Below are 18,653 nucleotides of genomic sequence, written 5' to 3' on the forward strand. Positions count from 1 at the left end.
TGGTGTTTTACTAAAATACGTTTTTTAAAGCGTACTGTACCGCATTTTTCTGGCCTCATAAGAGCATACCACATACGTACATCTAAGTAGTGTACTATTTGGTGGCTGTTAATCTGTCAAGGGCCTAGATACTGTGAAAGTCCAGGCAAAAGTAATCACCAGCTGGTGTTTTACTCAAAAAGTTTTTGAGGTGTACAGTAGCGCATTTTCTGCCTTCATAAGTGCATACCACATACCTACATCTAAGTAGTGTACTATTTTGTACCTGTTAATCTGTCAAGGGCCTAGATACTGTGAAAGGGCAGCCAAAAGTAATCACTGGCTGGTGTTTTACTCCGATACGTTTATTAAGCGTACCGTAGCGCATTTTTCTTCCCTCATAAGTGCATATCACATACGTACATATAAGTAGTGTACTATTTTGTACCTGTTAATCTGTCAAGGGCCAACATACTGTGAAAGGACAGCCAAAAGTATTCACCGGCTGCTTTTTTACTCCAATACGTTTATTAAGCGTACTGTAGCGCATTTTTCTGCCCTCATAAGTCCATACCACATACCTACATCTAAGCAGTGTACTATTTTAAACCTGTTAATCTGTCAAGGGCCTAGATATTGTGAAAGTCCAGGCAAAAGTACTCACCGACTGGTGTTGTACTCAGATACTTTTTTATGTGTACTGTAGAGCATTTTTTCTGCCCTCATAAGTGCATACCAACATATAAGTAGTGTACTATTTTGTACCTGTTAATCTACCAAGGGCCTAGATACTGTGAAAGTCCAGGCAAAAGTAATACGTTTATTAAGTGTACTGTAGCGCATTTTTCTGCCCTTTTAAGTGCATACCACATACCTAAATCTAAGTAGTGTACTATTTTGTACCTGTTAATCTGTCAAGGGCCTAGATACTGTGAAAGTGCAGGCAAAAGTACATACCTGCTGCTGTTCTGGACAAATACTGTTTTAAGTATAGTGAAGTGTATTGTACTTCCCTCATATATGCACTATGCCACTAGACACTAAGTATGTCAGGCAAAGAAGTGCCAGGATGTGCACAGAGGAGTGGCAGAGGCCTAAATTCATCAGGCAGAGGTCCCAGCAGACAAAGGGTAGAGTGGCAGCAGGAGTCGCAGTGAGAGGCCTAAGCTCCCGGTATCAGCTAGCAGTCGTGTCTCCACCAGCAACCCATCTGTCGTCATTGATTGGTTAACACGGTCATCCACTTCATCACAAGTGACATCTGATACTCTCAGTCAACTGTCGGTGGGTTCCTCAGACACAACCCTCAGTTAGCATGGCCCAGAAACAGTCCCTGTCCTCCCATTGCCTTTGTCTTATGCTCTTCCCTCCCCTACAGAAGGATCTTATGCTGTGGGTTCAGCTCCACCATTCAGTGAGGACAATCTAATAGAGGTCAGTCAGCAGCTACTTCCCAGCCAAGAAGTGGATGAGACATCTGCCGCTTCCCCTGCTAGGTGGGCAATTAGTGATGAGGAGAGTGACGTGGGAGGCGGTGTTGCCAGGGTTCAGGGTCCTGAAGAAGACACTGTTGAGGAACCTGAGGAGGACATCAATGACGTGCAGACACTTGTTGATGATGATGAAGCCGATCGCAATTGGGAGCCGTGTGCAGAAGCGGCCTCATCATCATCAGGAATAGAGAGTTGCAGGTTGCCCATGAGGCAGCAGCTGAGTCAACAAGGTGGTAGCATGGTTGGGAGTCAGCATGGTGGCAGAAGTGGAAATTCTGGAGCCAAACGTGCCGGGGGAGACCAAGTGCTTTGTGGAAGCCTACCTTTCGAGGAGGTAGTGGATCAAGGGTTCCTGGAGACAGCAGCAGTAGCAGTCAATTAGTGTGGACTGTTGGTGGGAAAATAAGCTACTCGGAGGAGGTTCACGTAGCCACATGCTAGATATTTCGGCAGAAGGTGAAGCGAAGCCAGGGCCCCAATGTTGGCACCACGGCCCTGTGTCAACAAATGCTTTGCCACCATAAAACCGCCTGGGAGAACCGTGGCTGCGATGTGGTGGTCCAGCCTGCTGCATCACCCAGTGGCACGCTGCTCCCTATTTCAGCCAGCCAAGGCTCCACCACCTCAGCTGAAGGGAGCTGTGTGTCATACCCTCCTTCTGTCGCTCCAGATGCTCCTGCTCCTCCTATTTTTAGTCGGACATTCCAAGCCATGTCCAAGAGACAACAGTATGCGCCCCCTTATCCCATGGCGCAGAAGCTGAATGTGCTCCTGTCCAAGTTGCTGGTGCTGCAGTCCCTCCCTTTTCAAGTGGTGGACTCTGCACCTTTCAGAGAACTGATGGCTTGTGCCGAGCCGAGGTGGAGAGTGACAAGCCGTCATTTCTTTGCAAAGAAGGAAGTACCAGCCCTGCACAATTTTGTGGAAGAGAAGGTGGGCCAGTCCTTGAGCCAATTGGTCTGTACCAAAGTGCATGGCAGCGCCGACGTCTGGAGCTGTAACTATGGTCAGGGACAATACATGTCCTTTACGGCTCACTGGGTGAATGTGATTCCTGCACAGCCACAACTCCAACTTAGACAGGTCACGCCGCTTCCTCCTCCACGCTCTCAGGCCGTTGGTCCTGTGACAGTTTGCGACTCCGCCTCCTCATCCTCCACCATGTCCTCAGCCTCCACTGCCCAGACAAGTCTCAGTGGCCCTTCAGCGTCCCTCCAGCATACCATGTTTGTAGGGCACGGCGGTGTCACACTGTTCTTCACATAGTTTGCCTTGATGAACGGAGTCACACAGGGTAGGAACTGCTAAATATCATTCGTAAAGAAATCTGAGCATGGCTTACTCCACGAAAACTGGAAATGGGAACCATGGTGACTGACAACGGGAAGAACATCTTGCATGCGCTGCGTCTGGGAAGGCTGAGCCATGCGCCCTGCATGGCACACCTGTTCAATTTGGTTGTGAAGCAATTCTTGAAGTGTTCCCCCCATTTACAGGACATCCTAACAATGGGAGGGAAACTTTGCATGCCCTTCAGCCACTTATACACCGCAAAGCACACCCTCCTTGAGCTGCAGCGTCAGAACGGTTTTCCCCAACATAGTCTTATTTGCAACGTTGCCAAACGTTGGAATTCCACCCTCCATATGTTGGACCGGCTGTACGAACAGAGAAAAGCCATCACCGATTTCTTGATGATCCAAGCGGATAGGGGTACTCCCCTGTGTAACTTCAATGTGAACCAGTGGCAGCTCATACTTGACACCTGCAGTTTGCTCAGGCCCTTTGAGGAAGCCACATTATTAGTAAGTCGCCAGGATTACGGGATGAACAACGTCCTTCCACTGCTTCATTTCTTACATTACGTTTTTGAAATGATGGCTGGTCAGGGCCCTGGAGGCGTGGTGCCTAAATCTCAAGGCCACATGAGCCCTGTGGGGGCTGAACTGGAGGAGGGGAGGGGAACAGTGGAGCACGGTTTAGGTTTTGCCAAATGGGTGTTTCTTCTAGTAATCTGACTGGAAAGGAGGAGCAGGGGGAGCCAGAGGAGCTAGAGGGTTATGAGGAAAGCGAGACAGAGGACCCAAACACACCATGGCAGTATGCAGTGGAGATGGAGGCAGGGAGTCCCTCCGAGTCATTTGCACACATGGCACGATGCATGCTCACTTGCTTGCGTAGTGACAGCCGAATTGTCACCATTCGGCAGCAGGATGACATTTGGATCTCCACCTTATTGGACCCTCGCTACCGCCACAAAATAGGGGCCTTTCTTACACCCACTGAGAGGGAGGACAAAGTGACCTACTACAGAGACATCCTATGTAGTCAGTTGGCCAATGCCTATCGGCACCATCGTCCATCCTCTCGCAGGTCTGAATCGGGGGGCCCTCTGCGCTCACCTTCCAATGCCATGGCTGCTGGGGAGGGGTGGCAGGAGCAGTACCAGCTGTATCAGCAGCAGCCTGAGTCTACAGTCACTGATGAGTAGCTTTCTTCACCCACATAGTGAAGAAACGCATCAGCAGCAGGTACACCTGGAGCAGGACCCGAACCAGCAGGTGGTGGCATACCTTGACATGCCCATTCCAACACACATTGAAGATCCGCTGGACTTCTGGGCAGCCAAACTTGATTTGTGGCTGAAACTAGCAAAGTTTGCCCTAGAAAAGCCGTCCTGCCCGGCCAGTAGTGTGCCATCAGAGCGGGTATTTAGTGTGGCGTGGGCCATAGTTACCCCAAGGAGAACTCGTCTGTCCATGAAAAATGTGGAGAGACTGACCTTTGTGAAGATGAATCAGGAATGGATCAGCCAGGATTTCCACCCACCAATGCCAGATGTATCAGAGTAGATTGACCATGGTGCCACACCAACATTTCACAAATATGGATAGTGCTAAACAGATTTAAGGCGCTGCTCCCCATTTACAAATATTCCTCCGCATCAGACCTTTTTTCACCCACCTTCATCACCAGGTATTGGTATTGCCACCCGCCACACCAAGTTTTCCACCGGAGTACCCCTTTAACCTTCAATACTCAATTTATATATGTAAAGCAAGTGTTTCTGCTGTAGATTTTAACTGTAAATTATATTATTTTAATTTAGAACAGTGGTCTCTAACTGTTGCCCTCCAGATGTTGCAAAACCCCAACTCCCAGCATGCCCGGACAGCTGTTGGCTGTCCGGGCATGCTGGGAGTTGAATATTTGCAACATCTGGAGGGCCACAGTTTGAGACCACTGATGTAGAGGGTGACATGCACTGCAGATCTGCAACACAATTACACAAGTGGATTTCACTGCAGAATTTACCATAAAGCAGAAGTAGTGGACAAATCCTAATACCACTATAGGGGATTTATAAATATGGTGTTTTTTTTTTGTTTTTTTTCAATGCCATTATGTAAATGTCCCCTTCAGGACTCCTGATGCTGCTGCTGCCACCTCCAGGCTGTCTCATTCAGCCACTATATGGTCTCCTCATGCTTCAGCCAAATCCAGGCTGTATATAGCGGAAAAAAGCAGAGGTATCGCCGGGTGCGGTGTAGGTCTCTAGCCGGTGTAGGTGGGTACCCGGGTGGAGGGTAGCGTGTCCCTTGCCGGTGATGGTAGCTTGGTATGCAGGCCTGCAGTGTGAGGACGGAGCCCAGAGGTGGATCCGTATGTAGAATGCAGAAAATGTAGAAAAATGCTGCCGTGACGCTTCCAAGGAATTCACCCAAAGTCGTGGGTATAGGTATAAAGTAAATAATTTATTTTACAGCATAAAGAAATCAAAGAAAATAAATAAATAAAGCAAGACGCGTTTCGGGAGTCACAGCTCCCTTTTTCAATTGCAGGTGGTTGCTGTGTGACCAGGTGACAGGCATGGGAATTTAAATACAAAGAAATGGCGCCAAACCAGGTCAGCTGGGGACGTCATGTGGGATGGATGCCGGGGTCAGGTGTGGACTGGCAAGAGAGACCTACATAGTACAACATTTTCAATAAAAGAACATGAAAACCATGTAAAATATGAAAAAATGCATAGGTATAGTCTTGTACAGGAGTATTTAGAAGTTCAAATAGAACCGCGAGAAATGTCCGAGAGTTGCCGGTGTCCGTGGGACCAATCAGAAGGCAGCAAGCGGAGGCTGTCATCGCTGTGCTCGGTTGCCGCGGCAGGTGAATGAATGGAGGCGAGCCTCTTAAGGCTGATTGGTTGCTTGCTGTGGGATAGTGTAAAGGCGACCAATCAGGATCGTGCCGTACATGACTGAGTATAGTTACGCTGTCATGGGTGAAAGTCCGTGTGGAGATGTTGTCCAAAGATGGGCATGGGGATAGTGGGCTAGATTCTTATAGGCTGTCCGTGATATCGAGTGAGCCAATCAGAGGGGGGACATATAAGTCTGGGTTCCAGGTTGCTGCCACTGGTGGCGGTAAAATGTCTTTAAAAAATGTCAGCCAATCGCTGCTAGGGTCGTCCGGGCGGTGGCCAATCGCAGATGAGACGTGTATATCCTCTCCAGGAGATTCCTAGAGGCATTGGCGGCAATTCTTTTTTGAAGAGTACAACCAATCGCTGCTGGGCAGGTCCGGGCGGCGACCAATCGTGAAGAAGGAGGTGTTTTGGCGACCAATCATGAAGAAGGAGGTCTTCGAACGCTGTCAGGGTGCTGGTGACAGGCTTGAACTTTGTCCGGTCGGGCTGTCATCCGATCTGCTGATCATCGGGGTCCGGATATCGCTTGGAATTTTTCATGGAAGGGCTGTGAGACCTGTAAAGGAAGAGAGAGAAAGGGGAGGGGAGAGAGACAGGTGGCTTCTGCGGCGGCTTGGTGTCTTCTTGTCCCGCTGTGAGGAGGCATCCGCTAAGGCTGTCACGATGTCATCGGGACCCATCGGCTTGTCTTTAGCTGGCATCGGTGAGATGGGTTGACTTGCATTCGCATTGGGTTTCGATGTATTCATTCAAACCCGAGGGTGTCAAAGTTTTAAGGGTGAAGATCCAGAAATTTTCCCGTTTTCTCAGTACTGCAAAGCGGGGGGGGGGGGGGGGGGAAGTGTCAGCGGAGATGTGTTCAATAGGTGTGATGGTGTGGCACCTGAAATCGCTGCTGTGTTTTTCTGCTGCATGCCTGGAGACACTGTGGAGTTGGTACCCCTTGCTGACATTGGATCTGTGCTTGTTAATGCGTTGATTTAGTGGTTGGATGGTGCGCCCGATGTACTGAAGATCACAGGGGCACTCGAGGAGGTAGATCACGTAGGAGGTGCTGCAGTTAATAAAACTCCTGATGGGTTAAGTAATGTTGGTCACCCTGCAGGTGAATTTTGTGCATTTGTTAGCAATGTTGTTGCAGCATTTGCAGAGAGGTTTGTTGCACTTGTATGAACCGGTGACGGGTGGGGTGTCCAGCAGGGTGATTTGCAGGGTGGCAGAATGTCTTTGAGGAAGGGGTCCAGCAAGAGAGTTTTCCAATGGTCAGTGATGATCCTTTTGATGGGTTTGTGATCATCATTTTAGGTGGTGATGAAATTGAAGGAGTGGGTTTGCTCAGGTAGGTCATTGTTGGTGACTTTGGGTTTCAAGCACTCTTTTTGTGAGAATTTGCTTTCCTTGAGCTTGCTTTGGTTGACGAGTGAGGTAGGATAGCCTTTGGATTTGAAGCGCTGGTCCAGGATTTTACTTTGGTTCTCGAAGTCTGAAGGTTCGGTGCAGTTTCTTCTGATTCTTTTGTACTGACCATAGGGGATGTTCTGTGTCCACTTTCTGAAATGGCAGCTGTCATAGTTGAGGTAGCTGTTCCCATCCACTGACTTGAAATAGGTTTTGGTTTTGACCCGATTGTCCTCGGTGTGGTAGATGATAACATCCAAGTATTCGATGGAGTCCTCTGAGTGGTTAGAGGTGAATTGGATGTTCCAGGAATTTTCATTTAGGGAAGTCAGGAAGTGGTTGAGGTTTTCCTTGGAGCTATCCCAGATGATAAAGATGTCGTCTATGTATCTTTTGTACAGTATGCAATGTTTGAACAGTTCCTGTTTGTACAGTACAGTCTCTTCAAAATGACCCATAAAGAGGTTAGCGAGGCTAGGTGAGAATCGGCTCCCCATCACTGTGCCGCAGCACTGGTGGTAAATGCTGCTGTTGAATTGGAACGTATTGTTCTGGATGAAGAGGATGCTGTCCAGGATAAATTGGCGCTGGAGTGATGGCATAGTGGGATCACTTTGAAGGAAATGCTATACTGCAGCAATGTCCAGGTGGTGGTCAATGATGGTGTACAGGGAGGTAATGTCCATAGTCAGGAGGCTGTAGTGATTTTCCCACCTTACATCAAGGATAGAGTTAATGACATCTGTGGTATCCCTGGTGTATGAGGGTAGTGCTTGGACGTATGGTTGTAGGATGATGTCCACATACTGTGACAGGTTTGATGTCACGGAGTTGATCCCGGCGATGATCGGTCTGCCGGGGGTGTTTTTTTTTTTTGGTCTTTGTGGATTTTGGGCAGGTAGTAGAACAGCAGGGTGTCCGGTTCTGTGATGTTTATGTAGTTGTACTCCTGCTTGGTGATGATGCCTTCTGTGAGGCCGTGGTTGAGCAGTTTAATGAGCTCTTTTTGTTGGTTAGTGATGGGGTTTTGTGTTAACTTGCTGTAGAAAGTGTGGTCGGAGAGGAGCCTCTGTGATTCCTTCAGGTAGTCGTTTCTGTTGAGCAGGACGATGCCGCCGCCTTTGTCTGACGATTTGATGATGATGTCAGTTCTTTGATGGCTTTTCTCTGTAGAGGTGTGAGGTTGCTGGAGCCCTTGGGTTTGTTGGAGGGTTTGCAAAGTCTCTCAAACTCACTGGATACTCCGGTGGCGAAGGTATCGATGAAGTTTCCTTTGTGATGAGTTGGAAAGAAATGGGACTTGGGTTTGAGTCCACTGTGTGGCAGGATCCGGCGTCTGTGTAGCTGCAGGTGTCTTCTTGGCGTAGTGGCTGGGTAAGTTGAAATGTCTTTTGAGGGTTAATTTCCTGATGTATGCATTGAGGTCCAGGAACAGGGTGAAGTCATCTGGTCTGGCTGATGGGCAAAAAGACAGACCTTTCTGGAGGACACTCTCATGGAGAGTTTTGCTGGACAGGTTGAAGATTTTCACTGTGTCCAGGTGGGTGGAGGATGGGGGTGGTGGTTCAAAGTCTTTCATTGGAAATGTTGCTTCTTTCTTTCTTTTTCCTCTTCTGCATCCTCTCTTTCTTTTCTTTTTTGTGTTCTGTGTTGTAGCGGCGGGGCAAGTGATACTTGCTCCAGGTTCTCGGTGATGATCCCCGCTTGCATGGCCCCCAACTGGAGCGGCGTGGTGTTGCGGTTCAGGGCTGGGGGAAGGACTAAAAAAGACTCGACCAGGGAGGTGTTGGCAGAGGGGGAGTCCTCTGGGTCGGTCGCTTCATGTTTGTGGAAGTCGGAGGGAGAGTGTGGGAAGCCGGCTGTGGGGGTGAAAAAAGAAGTGTTGTCTCTGGAAGCAGACTGTTGGGGTGGTGATTGCTGGGTGCGTGGCGGTGTGATGCTGCCGTGCACCGTGATGAGAGAGTCAACGAAGGATGAGGAGGACTCGTTGGCTGATAAGTCGAAGCAACCGGAGGGTAGCCGAGGTGGAGTATTGCTGGGTTGGTCGCTTTCCTTCTTGTGCTGTCTTTCAATTAATTCCAGGAGTTTAGGTGGGATGGTTGGGGGGTCGACAGTCTTTGCGGGAGTATGGGTGGGTTTCTCCGCAGTGGGGGCTGTGGCCGGGATGTGGGTGGTTGCTCTGCTGGGTGCCGCGGTAGTTGAGGGTACCACCGGGCGTAGGCCAGGTGTTGTCGGGGTTGCTCCACTGGGTGCCACGGTAGTTGAGGGTACCACCGGGCGGGGAGCGGGGGGAGCAGCAGGATGGCGGGGGGGGGAGCAGCAGGATGGTAGGTGCGCCGGGGTGGGGGTGGGCGTGGACAGCGGGGAGGGGGAACAGTCTGTTTCTGCTTCGGGTGAGCAGGTGCTGTAGGCTTTTCTTCTTTTTGTTGTAGCCAGTATTTGACATTGTCGGTGTTGTAATCCGTGCGGTCGCGGTTGAGTTTCTTCAGTTTGTTGGCGGCGGTTTCCTGTTCAAATTTGTTGATTTTGTTGGAGGTGCCCCTATCCCAGTCGGGGCATTCGGGTGTGTCCCGATAGCTCGATAGTTTCATGATGCAGTCGTCAATTTTTGTAGACACATCAGAGACCAATGAATCCCTTTTCTGGATGAGCAGGTCGATGATGGCGTTGGAGCAGATGGAGAGTGTTGTTTCGAATCTGCTATGGAAGTCAGGGTCGTCGGGGAAGGTGGCTGCCGTACGTATGCGGAGGCCTCGGGGTATAATGTCCTCCGCTTTGTATAGGGACAGGAAGAGGCTGTCCATTTGTGCTCAGGGCTTACATTCGTGCCTGCGGTAGCAGGCGCTAAACACATAACTATGCAAACCATGCATTGACTTTACCAAGCGGTTCGAGTTGTTCCGTGCTTGAGATTGTACCTACATACAAACCTATGCACCTATATAAATAAGGATGACTGATGAGGCGGTTGCGTTGTGCCCATAACCGCGTATGAGGGCACGCCTATAGAGGGCATACCCTATGGTGAATTGATAAGAATAAGGGAGGGTTGGGAGGGTACCTGTAAACCCCGTACGCCCCGCCTGTATGTAGCGGGGGCGTTTTATAGCAATGCCCCTTGCATGGCCCCGCCTGTAGGTGCGGGGGGCCGTGGGAATTCCCGCCCCCTCGCACAAATGCAGCCTGATAGGCTTTCCACATGGTGCTGGGTTTCTGTCTTAGACAGGTTTTCAAGTTCAAAAAATAAGTCTCTCATTCTTTTAAAGTCCGTGATGTTGGAGGTACCTGTGTCCATGTTGTTCGAATCAGTCACAAATGGTTGATCAAGGAGGCTCCTGAAGAGGCGGTCTCTCTTTGTCCAACGTGTTGATCTCAGATCCATGATCGTAGTTTTCTGGAGGTTGTTGTGGTTGTTGTAGTGCACCGTCACTCGAATCTCCTGGTTGCCGGTGTGCCGGGGGCAGCGCCGGAATGAAGAGCAGTATATAGCGGAAAAAAGCGGAGGTAGCGCCGGGTGGAGGGTAGCGTGTCCCTTGCCGGTGATGGTAGCTTGGTGAGGACTGAGCCACGGAGCCTGCATACCAAGCTACCATCACCGGCAAGGGACACGCTACCCTCCACCCGGGTACCCACCTACACCGACTAGAGACCTACACCGCACCCGTTGCTACCTCCGCTTTTTTCCGCTATATACTGCTCTTCATTCCGGCGCTGCCCCTTGCACACCGGCAACCAGGAGATTTGACCGACGGTGCACTACAACAACCACAACAACCTCCAGAAAACTACGATCATGGATCTGAGCTCAACACGTTGGACAAAGAGAGACCGCCTCTTCAGGAGTCTCGTTGATCAACCATTTGTGACCGATTCGAACAACATGGACACAGGTACTTCCAACATCACAGACTTTAAAGGAATGAGAGAAATTTTTTGAACTTGAAAACCTGTCTAAGACAGAAACCCAGCACCATATGGACAGCCTCTTCCTATCCTTATACAAAGCGGAGAACATAATACCCCGAGGCCTCCGCATATGTACGGCAGCCACCTTCCCCGATGACCCTGACTTCCATAGCAGATTTGAAACAGCATTCTCCATCTGCTCCAACACCATCATCGACCTGCTCATCGAGAAAAGGGATTGATTGGTCTCTGATGTGTCTACAAAAATTGACGACTGCATCATGAAACTATCGGACTATCGTGACACACCCGAATACCCTGACTGGGAGAGGGGCACCTCCCACAAAATCAACAAATTTGAAAAGGAAATCGCCGCCAACAAACTGAAGAAACTCAACCGCGACCGCACGGATTACAACACCGGCAATGTCAAATACTGGCTACAACAAAAAGAAGAAAAGCCTACAGCACCTGCTCACCCGAAGCAGAAACAGACTGAGAGTGTTCTAGAGAAAGGTCTGTCTTTTTGCCCATCAGCCAAACCAGATTACTTCACCCTGTTCCTGGACCTCAATGCATACATCAGGAAATGAACCCTCAAAAGACATTTAAACTTACCCAGCCACTACGCCAAGAAGACGCCTGCAGCTACACAGATGCCGGTTCCTGCCACACTGATGGTTCTTCCACCGCTTCACAGTGGACTCAAAACCAAGTCCCATTTCTTTCCAACTCATCGCAAAGGAAACTTCATCGATACCTTCGCCACCGGAGTATCCAGTGAGTTTGAGAGACTTTGCAAACCCTCCAACAAACCCAAGGGCTCCAGCAACCTCACATCTCTACAGAGAAAAGCCATCAAAGAATTGGCAGATGACCCTGACATCATCATCAAATCGGCAGACAAAGGCGGCGGCATTGTCCTGCTCAACAGAAACGACTACCTGAAGGAATCACAGAGGCTCCTCTCCGACCGCACTTTCTACAGCAAGTTAACACAACACCCCATCACTTACCAACAAAAAGAGCTCATTAAACTGCTCAACCACGGCCTCACAGAAGGCATCATCACCAAGCAGGAGTACAACTACATTAACATCACAGAACCGGACACCCTGCTGTTCGACTACATGCCCAAAATCCAGAAATGTCACGCCGATCGCTCCGGGTCCCGCTGCCTCCCCGGAGCACTCACGGCGTGCTTCTGTCTGCAGCGCTCCGGTCGGCATTGCTGACCGCGAGCGCTGCTCCCTGTTCCCCGGAGGGGACGCGATCCGAGGCACGGCTCGTGCCCGCCCTCGGATCGCGCCCCATGTCACTCACCTCTCACCCCCGTCTGCTTTCTCCCGGCGCCCGCGGCCCCGCTCCCTAGGGCGCGTGCTAGCTTGCTAAAATTTAAAGGGCCAGTGCACCACTAATTGGTGCCTGGCTCAATCACTCCCTAACATATAAAAACCCACTTCCTCTTCCTCTCCTTGCCGGATCTTGTTGCCTTGTGCCCTGAGAAAGCATTATAGTGTGTTCCAAGCCTGTGTACCCAGACCTTCTGCTGTTGCCCCTCACTACGAAACTCGCTGCCTGCCCTGACCTTCTGCTATGTCTGACCTCGCCTCTGTCTAGTCCTTGTGTACAGCTGGCAAAAAGGTCAAGTCGCTACTGGGGAACACGACCTGGTAGATACTGCCGCAGCAAGTCCATCCTGCTTTGCGGCGAGCTCTGGTGAACACCAGTAACTGCTTAGAACCGATTCCCCAGTACGGCCCGCGTCATCGCCTCTCTGGCACAGAGGATCCACCTCCAGTGTCTTCACCAGCCGCTAGTCCGGACCCTGACAACAAAGACCAAAAAAAAAACACCCGGCAGACCGATCATCGCCGGCATCAACCCCGTGACATCAAACCTGTCACAGTATGTGGACATCATCCTACAGCCATACATCCAAGCACTACCCTCATACACCGGGTATACCACAGATTTCATTAACTCTATCCTTGATGTAAGGTGGGAAAATCACTACAGCCTCCTGACTATGGACATAGTCACCATCATTGACCACCACCTGGGCATTGCTGCAGTATCGCAATTCCTTCAAAGTGATCCCACTATGCCTTCACTCCAGCGCCAATTCATCCTGGACAGCATCCTCTTCATCCTGCAGAACAATACGTTCCAATTCAATTGCAGCATTTACCACCAGTGCTGCGGCACAGCGATGGGGAGCCGATTCGCACCTAGCCTCGCTAACCTCTTTATGGGTCATTTTGAAGAGACTGTACTGTACAAACATGAACTGTTCAAACATTGCATACAGTACAAAAGATACATAGACGACATCTTAATCATCTGGGATAGCTCCAAGGAAAACCTCAACCACTTCCTGACTTCCCTAAATGAAAATTCCTGTAACATCCAATTCACCTCTAACCACTCAGAGGACTCCATCGAATACCTGGATGCTATCGTCTACCACACCGAGGACAATCGGGTCAAAACCAAGACCTATTTCAAGTCAGTGGATGGGAACAGCTACCTCAACTATGACAGCTGCCATTTCAGAAAGTGGACACAGAACATCCCCTATGGTCAGTACAAAAGAATCAGAAGAAACTGCACCGAACCTTCAGACTTCGAGAACCAAAGTAAAATCCTGGACCAGCGCTTCAAATCCAAAGGCTATCCTACCTCACTCATCAACCAAAGCAAGCTCAAGGCAAGCAAATTCTCACAAAAAGAGTGCTTGAAACCCAAAGTCACCAACAATGACCTACCTGAGCAAACCCACTCCTTCAATTTCATCACCACCTATAATGATGATCACAAACTCATCAAAAGGATCATTACTGACCATTGGAAAACTCTCCTGCTGGACCCCTTCCTCAAAGACATTCTGCCACCTAGACCAAACATCACCTTCAGAAAAAAACAGGTCCCTCAAAAATATGCTGGCACCCAGCAAACTCAAAGCACCAAAGAAGCAAACCACCCTGCTGGACACCCCACCCGTCACCGGTTCATACAAGTGCAACAAACCTCTCTGCAAATGCTGCAACAACATTGCTAACAAATACACAAAATTCACCTGCAGGGTGACCAACATTACTTAACCCATCAGGAGTTTTATTAACTGCAGCACCTCCTACGTGATTGTTACGCCGAGCGCTCCGGGTCCCCGCTCCTCCCCGGAGCGCTCGCTACACTCTCGCTACTGCAGCGCTCCGGTCAGATCCACTGACCCGGTGCGCTGCGATACCGCCTCCAGCCGGGATGCGATTCGCGATGCGGGTGGCGCCCGCTCGCGATGCGCACCCCGGCTCCTGTACCTGACTCGCTCTCCGTCGGTCCTGTCCCGGCGCGCGCGGCCCCGCTCCCTAGGGCGCGCGCGCGCCGGGTCTCTGCGATTTAAAGGGCCACTGTGCCGCTGATTGGCGCAAGTGGTTCTAATTAGTGTGTTCACCTGTGCACTCCCTATGTATACCTCACTTCCCCTGCACTCCCTCGCCGGATCTTGTTGCCATTGTGCCAGTGTAAGTGTTTCCTTGTGTGTTCCTAGCCTGTGTTCCAGACCTCCTGCCGTTGCCCCTGACTACGATCCTTGCTGCCTGCCCCGACCTTCTGCTACGTCCGACCTTGCTTCTGTCTACTCCCTTGTACCGCGCCTATCTTCAGCAGTCAGAGAGGTTGAGCCGTTGCTAGTGGATACGACCTGGTCACTACCGCAGCAGCAAGACCATCCCGCTTTGCGGCGGGCTCTGGTGAAAACCAGTAGTGACTTAGAACCGGTCCACTAGCACGGTCCACGCCAATCCCTCTCTGGCACAGAGGATCCACCTCCTGCCAGCCGGCATCGTGACAGTAGATCCGGCCATGGATCCCGCTGAAGTTCCTCTGCCAGTTGTCGCCGACCTCACCACGGTGGTCGCCCAGCAGTCACAACAGATAGCGCAACAAGGCCACCAGCTGTCTCAACTGACCGTGATGCTACAGCAGCTACTACCACAGCTTCAGCAATCATCTCCTCCGCCAGCTCCTGCACCTCCTCCGCAGCGAGTGGCCGCTTCAGGCCTACGACTATCCTTGCCGGATAAATTTGATGGGGACTCTAAATTTTGCCGTGGCTTTCTTTCTCAATGTTCCCTGCACTTGGAGATGATGTCGGACCAGTTTCCTACTGAAAGGTCTAAGGTGGCTTTCGTAGTCAGCCTTCTGTCTGGAAAAGCTCTGTCATGGGCCACACCGCTCTGGGACCGCAATGACCCCGTCACTGCCTCTGTACACTCCTTCTTCTCGGAAATTCGAAGTGTCTTTGAGGAACCTGCCCGAGCCTCTTCTGCTGAGACTGCCCTGTTGAACCTGGTCCAGGGTAATTCTTCCGTTGGCGAGTACGCCGTACAATTCCGTACTCTTGCTTCTGAACTATCCTGGAATAATGAGGCCCTCTGCGCGACCTTTAAAAAAGGCCTATCCAGCAACATTAAAGATGTTCTGGCCGCACGAGAAATCCCTGCTAACCTACATGAACTCATTCATCTAGCCACTCGCATTGACATGCGTTTTTCCGAAAGGCGTCAGGAGCTCCGCCAGGATATGGACTTTGTTCGCACGAGGCGTTTTTTCTCCCCGGCTCCTCTCTCCTCTGGTCCCCTGCAATCCGTTCCTGTGCCTCCCGCCGTGGAGGCTATGCAGGTCGACCGGTCTCGCCTGACACCTCAAGAGAGGACACGACGCCGCATGGAGAATCTCTGCCTGTACTGTGCCGGTACCGAACACTTCCTGAAGGATTGTCCTATCCGTCCTCCCCGCCTGGAAAGACGTACGCTGACTCCGCACAAAGGTGAGACAGTCCTTGATGTCAACTCTGCTTCTCCACGTCTTACTGTGCCTGTGCGGATATCTGCCTCTACCTTCTCCTTCTCTACTATGGCCTTCTTGGATTCCGGATCTGCAGGAAATTTTATTTTGGCCTCTTTCATCAACAGGTTCAACATCCCGGTGACCAGTCTCGCCAGACCCCTCTACATCAATTGTGTTAACAATGAAAGATTGGACTGTACCATACGTTTCCGCACGGAGCCCCTCCTAATGTGCATCGGACCTCATCACGAGAAAATTGAGTTTTTGGTCCTCCCCAATTGCACTTCCGAAATTCTCCTTGGACTACCCTGGCTTCAACACCATTCCCCAACCCTGGATTGGTCCACTGGGGAGATCAAGAGTTGGGGTCCCTCTTGTTTCAAGGACTGCCTTAAACCGGTTCCCAGTTCTCCTTGCCGTGACCCTGTGGTTCCCCCTGTAACCGGTCTCCCTAAGGCCTATATGGACTTTGCGGATGTTTTTTGCAAAAAACAAGCTGAGACTCTACCTCCTCACAGGCCTTATGACTGTCCTATTGACCTCCTCCCGGGCACTACTCCACCCCGGGGCAGAATTTATCCTCTCTCTGCCCCAGAGACTCTTGCTATGTCTGAGTACATCCAGGAAAATTTAAAAAAGGGCTTTATCCGCAAATCCTCCTCTCCTGCCGGAGCCGGATTTTTCTTTGTGTCCAAAAAAGATGGCTCCCTACGTCCTTGCATTGACTACCGTGGTCTTAATAAAATCACGGTAAAGAACCGCTACCCCCTACCTCTCATCTCTGAACTCTTTGATCGCCTCCAAGGTGCCCACATCTTTACCAAACTGGACTTAAGAGGTGCTTATAATCTCATCCGCATCAGAGAGGGGGATGAATAGAAAACGGCATTTAACACTAGAGATGGACACTTTGAGTATCTGGTCATGCCCTTTGGCCTGTGCAACGCCCCTGCCGTCTTCCAAGACTTTGTTAATGAAATTTTTCGTGATCTCTTATATTCCTGTGTTGTTGTGTATCTGGACGATATCCTGATTTTTTCTGCCAACCTAGAAGAACACCGCCAACATGTCCGCATGGTTCTTCAGAGACTTCGTGACAATCAACTTTATGCCAAAATGGAGAAATGTCTGTTTGAATGTCAATCTCTTCCTTTCCTAGGATACTTGGTCTCTGGCCAGGGACTACAAATGGATCCAGACAAACTCTCTGCCGTCTTAGATTGGCCACGCCCCTCCGGACTCCGTGCTATCCAACGTTTTTTGGGGTTCGCCAATTATTACAGACAATTTATTCCACATTTTTCTACCATTGTGGCTCCTATTGTGGCTTTAACAAAAAAGAATGCCAATCCTAAGTCATGGCCTCCTCAAGCGGAAGACGCCTTTAAACAGCTCAAGTCTGCCTTTTCTTCGGCTCCCGTGCTCTCCAGACCTGACCCATCTAAACCCTTCCTATTGGAGGTTGATGCCTCCTCAGTAGGAGCTGGAGCGGTCCTTCTACAAAAAAATTCTTCCAGGCATGCTGTTACTTGTGGTTTTTTTTCTAGGACCTTCTCTCCGGCGGAGAGGAACTACTCCATCGGGGATCGAGAGCTACTAGCCATTAAATTAGCACTTGAGGAATGGAGGCATCTGCTGGAGGGATCAAGATTTCCAGTTATTATTTACACCGATCACAAGAACCTCTCCTATCTCCAGTCTGCCCAATGGCTGAATCCTTGCCAGGCCAGGTGGTCTCTGTTCTTTGCCCGATTTAATTTTGAAATTCACTTTCGGCCTGCCGATAAGAACATTAGGGCCGATGCTCTCTCTCGTTCCTCGGATGCCTCGGAAGTAGAGCTCTCTCCGCAACACCTCATTCCTCCTGACTGCCTGATCTCCACTTCTCCAGCCTCCATCAGGCAAACTCCTCCAGGGAAGACCTTCGTCTCTCCACGCCAACGCATCGGAATCCTCAAATGGGGTCACTCCTCCCATCTCGCAGGTCATGCGGGCATCAAGAAATCCGTGCAACTCATCTCTCGTTTCTATTGGTGGCCGACTCTGGAGACGGATGTTGTGGATTTTGTGCGAGCCTGCACTGTCTGTGCCCGGGATAAGACTCCTCGCCAGAAGCCCGCTGGTCTTCTTCATCCTCTGCCTGTCCCCGAACAGCCTTGGTCTCTGATTGGTATGGACTTTATTACAGACTTACCCCCATCCCGTGGCAACACTGTTGTTTGGGTGGTCGTTGATCGATTCTCCAAGATGGCACATTTCATCCCTCTTCCTGGTCTTCCTTCAGCGCCTCAGTTGGCAAAACAATTTTTTGTACACATTTTTCGTCTTCACGGGTTGCCCACGCAGATCGTCTCGGATAGAGGCGTCCAATTCGTGTCAAAATTCTGGAGGGCTCTCTGTAAACAACTCAAGATTAAATTAAACTTTTCTTCTGCCTATCATCCTCAATCCAATGGGCAAGTAGAAAGAATTAACCAGGTCCTGGGTGATTATTTACGGCATTTTGTTTCCTCCCGCCAGGATGACTGGGCAGATCTTCTTCCATGGGCCGAATTCTCGTATAACTTCAGAGTCTCTGAATCTTCCTCCAAATCCCCATTTTTCGTGGTGTACGGCCGTCACCCTCTTCCCCCCCTCCCTACTCCCTTGCCCTCTGGTTTGCCCGCTGTGGATGAAATATCTCGTGATCTTTCCACCATATGGAAAGAGACCCAAAATTCTCTCTTACAGGCTTCATCACGCATGAAGAAGTTTGCTGATAAGAAAAGAAGAGCTCCCCCCATTTTTTCTCCTGGAGACAAGGTATGGCTCTCCGCTAA

The sequence above is a fragment of the Hyla sarda genome, chromosome 2 (assembly GCF_029499605.1).
Source record: "Hyla sarda isolate aHylSar1 chromosome 2, aHylSar1.hap1, whole genome shotgun sequence".
Taxonomy (NCBI): Eukaryota; Metazoa; Chordata; class Amphibia; order Anura; family Hylidae; genus Hyla; species Hyla sarda.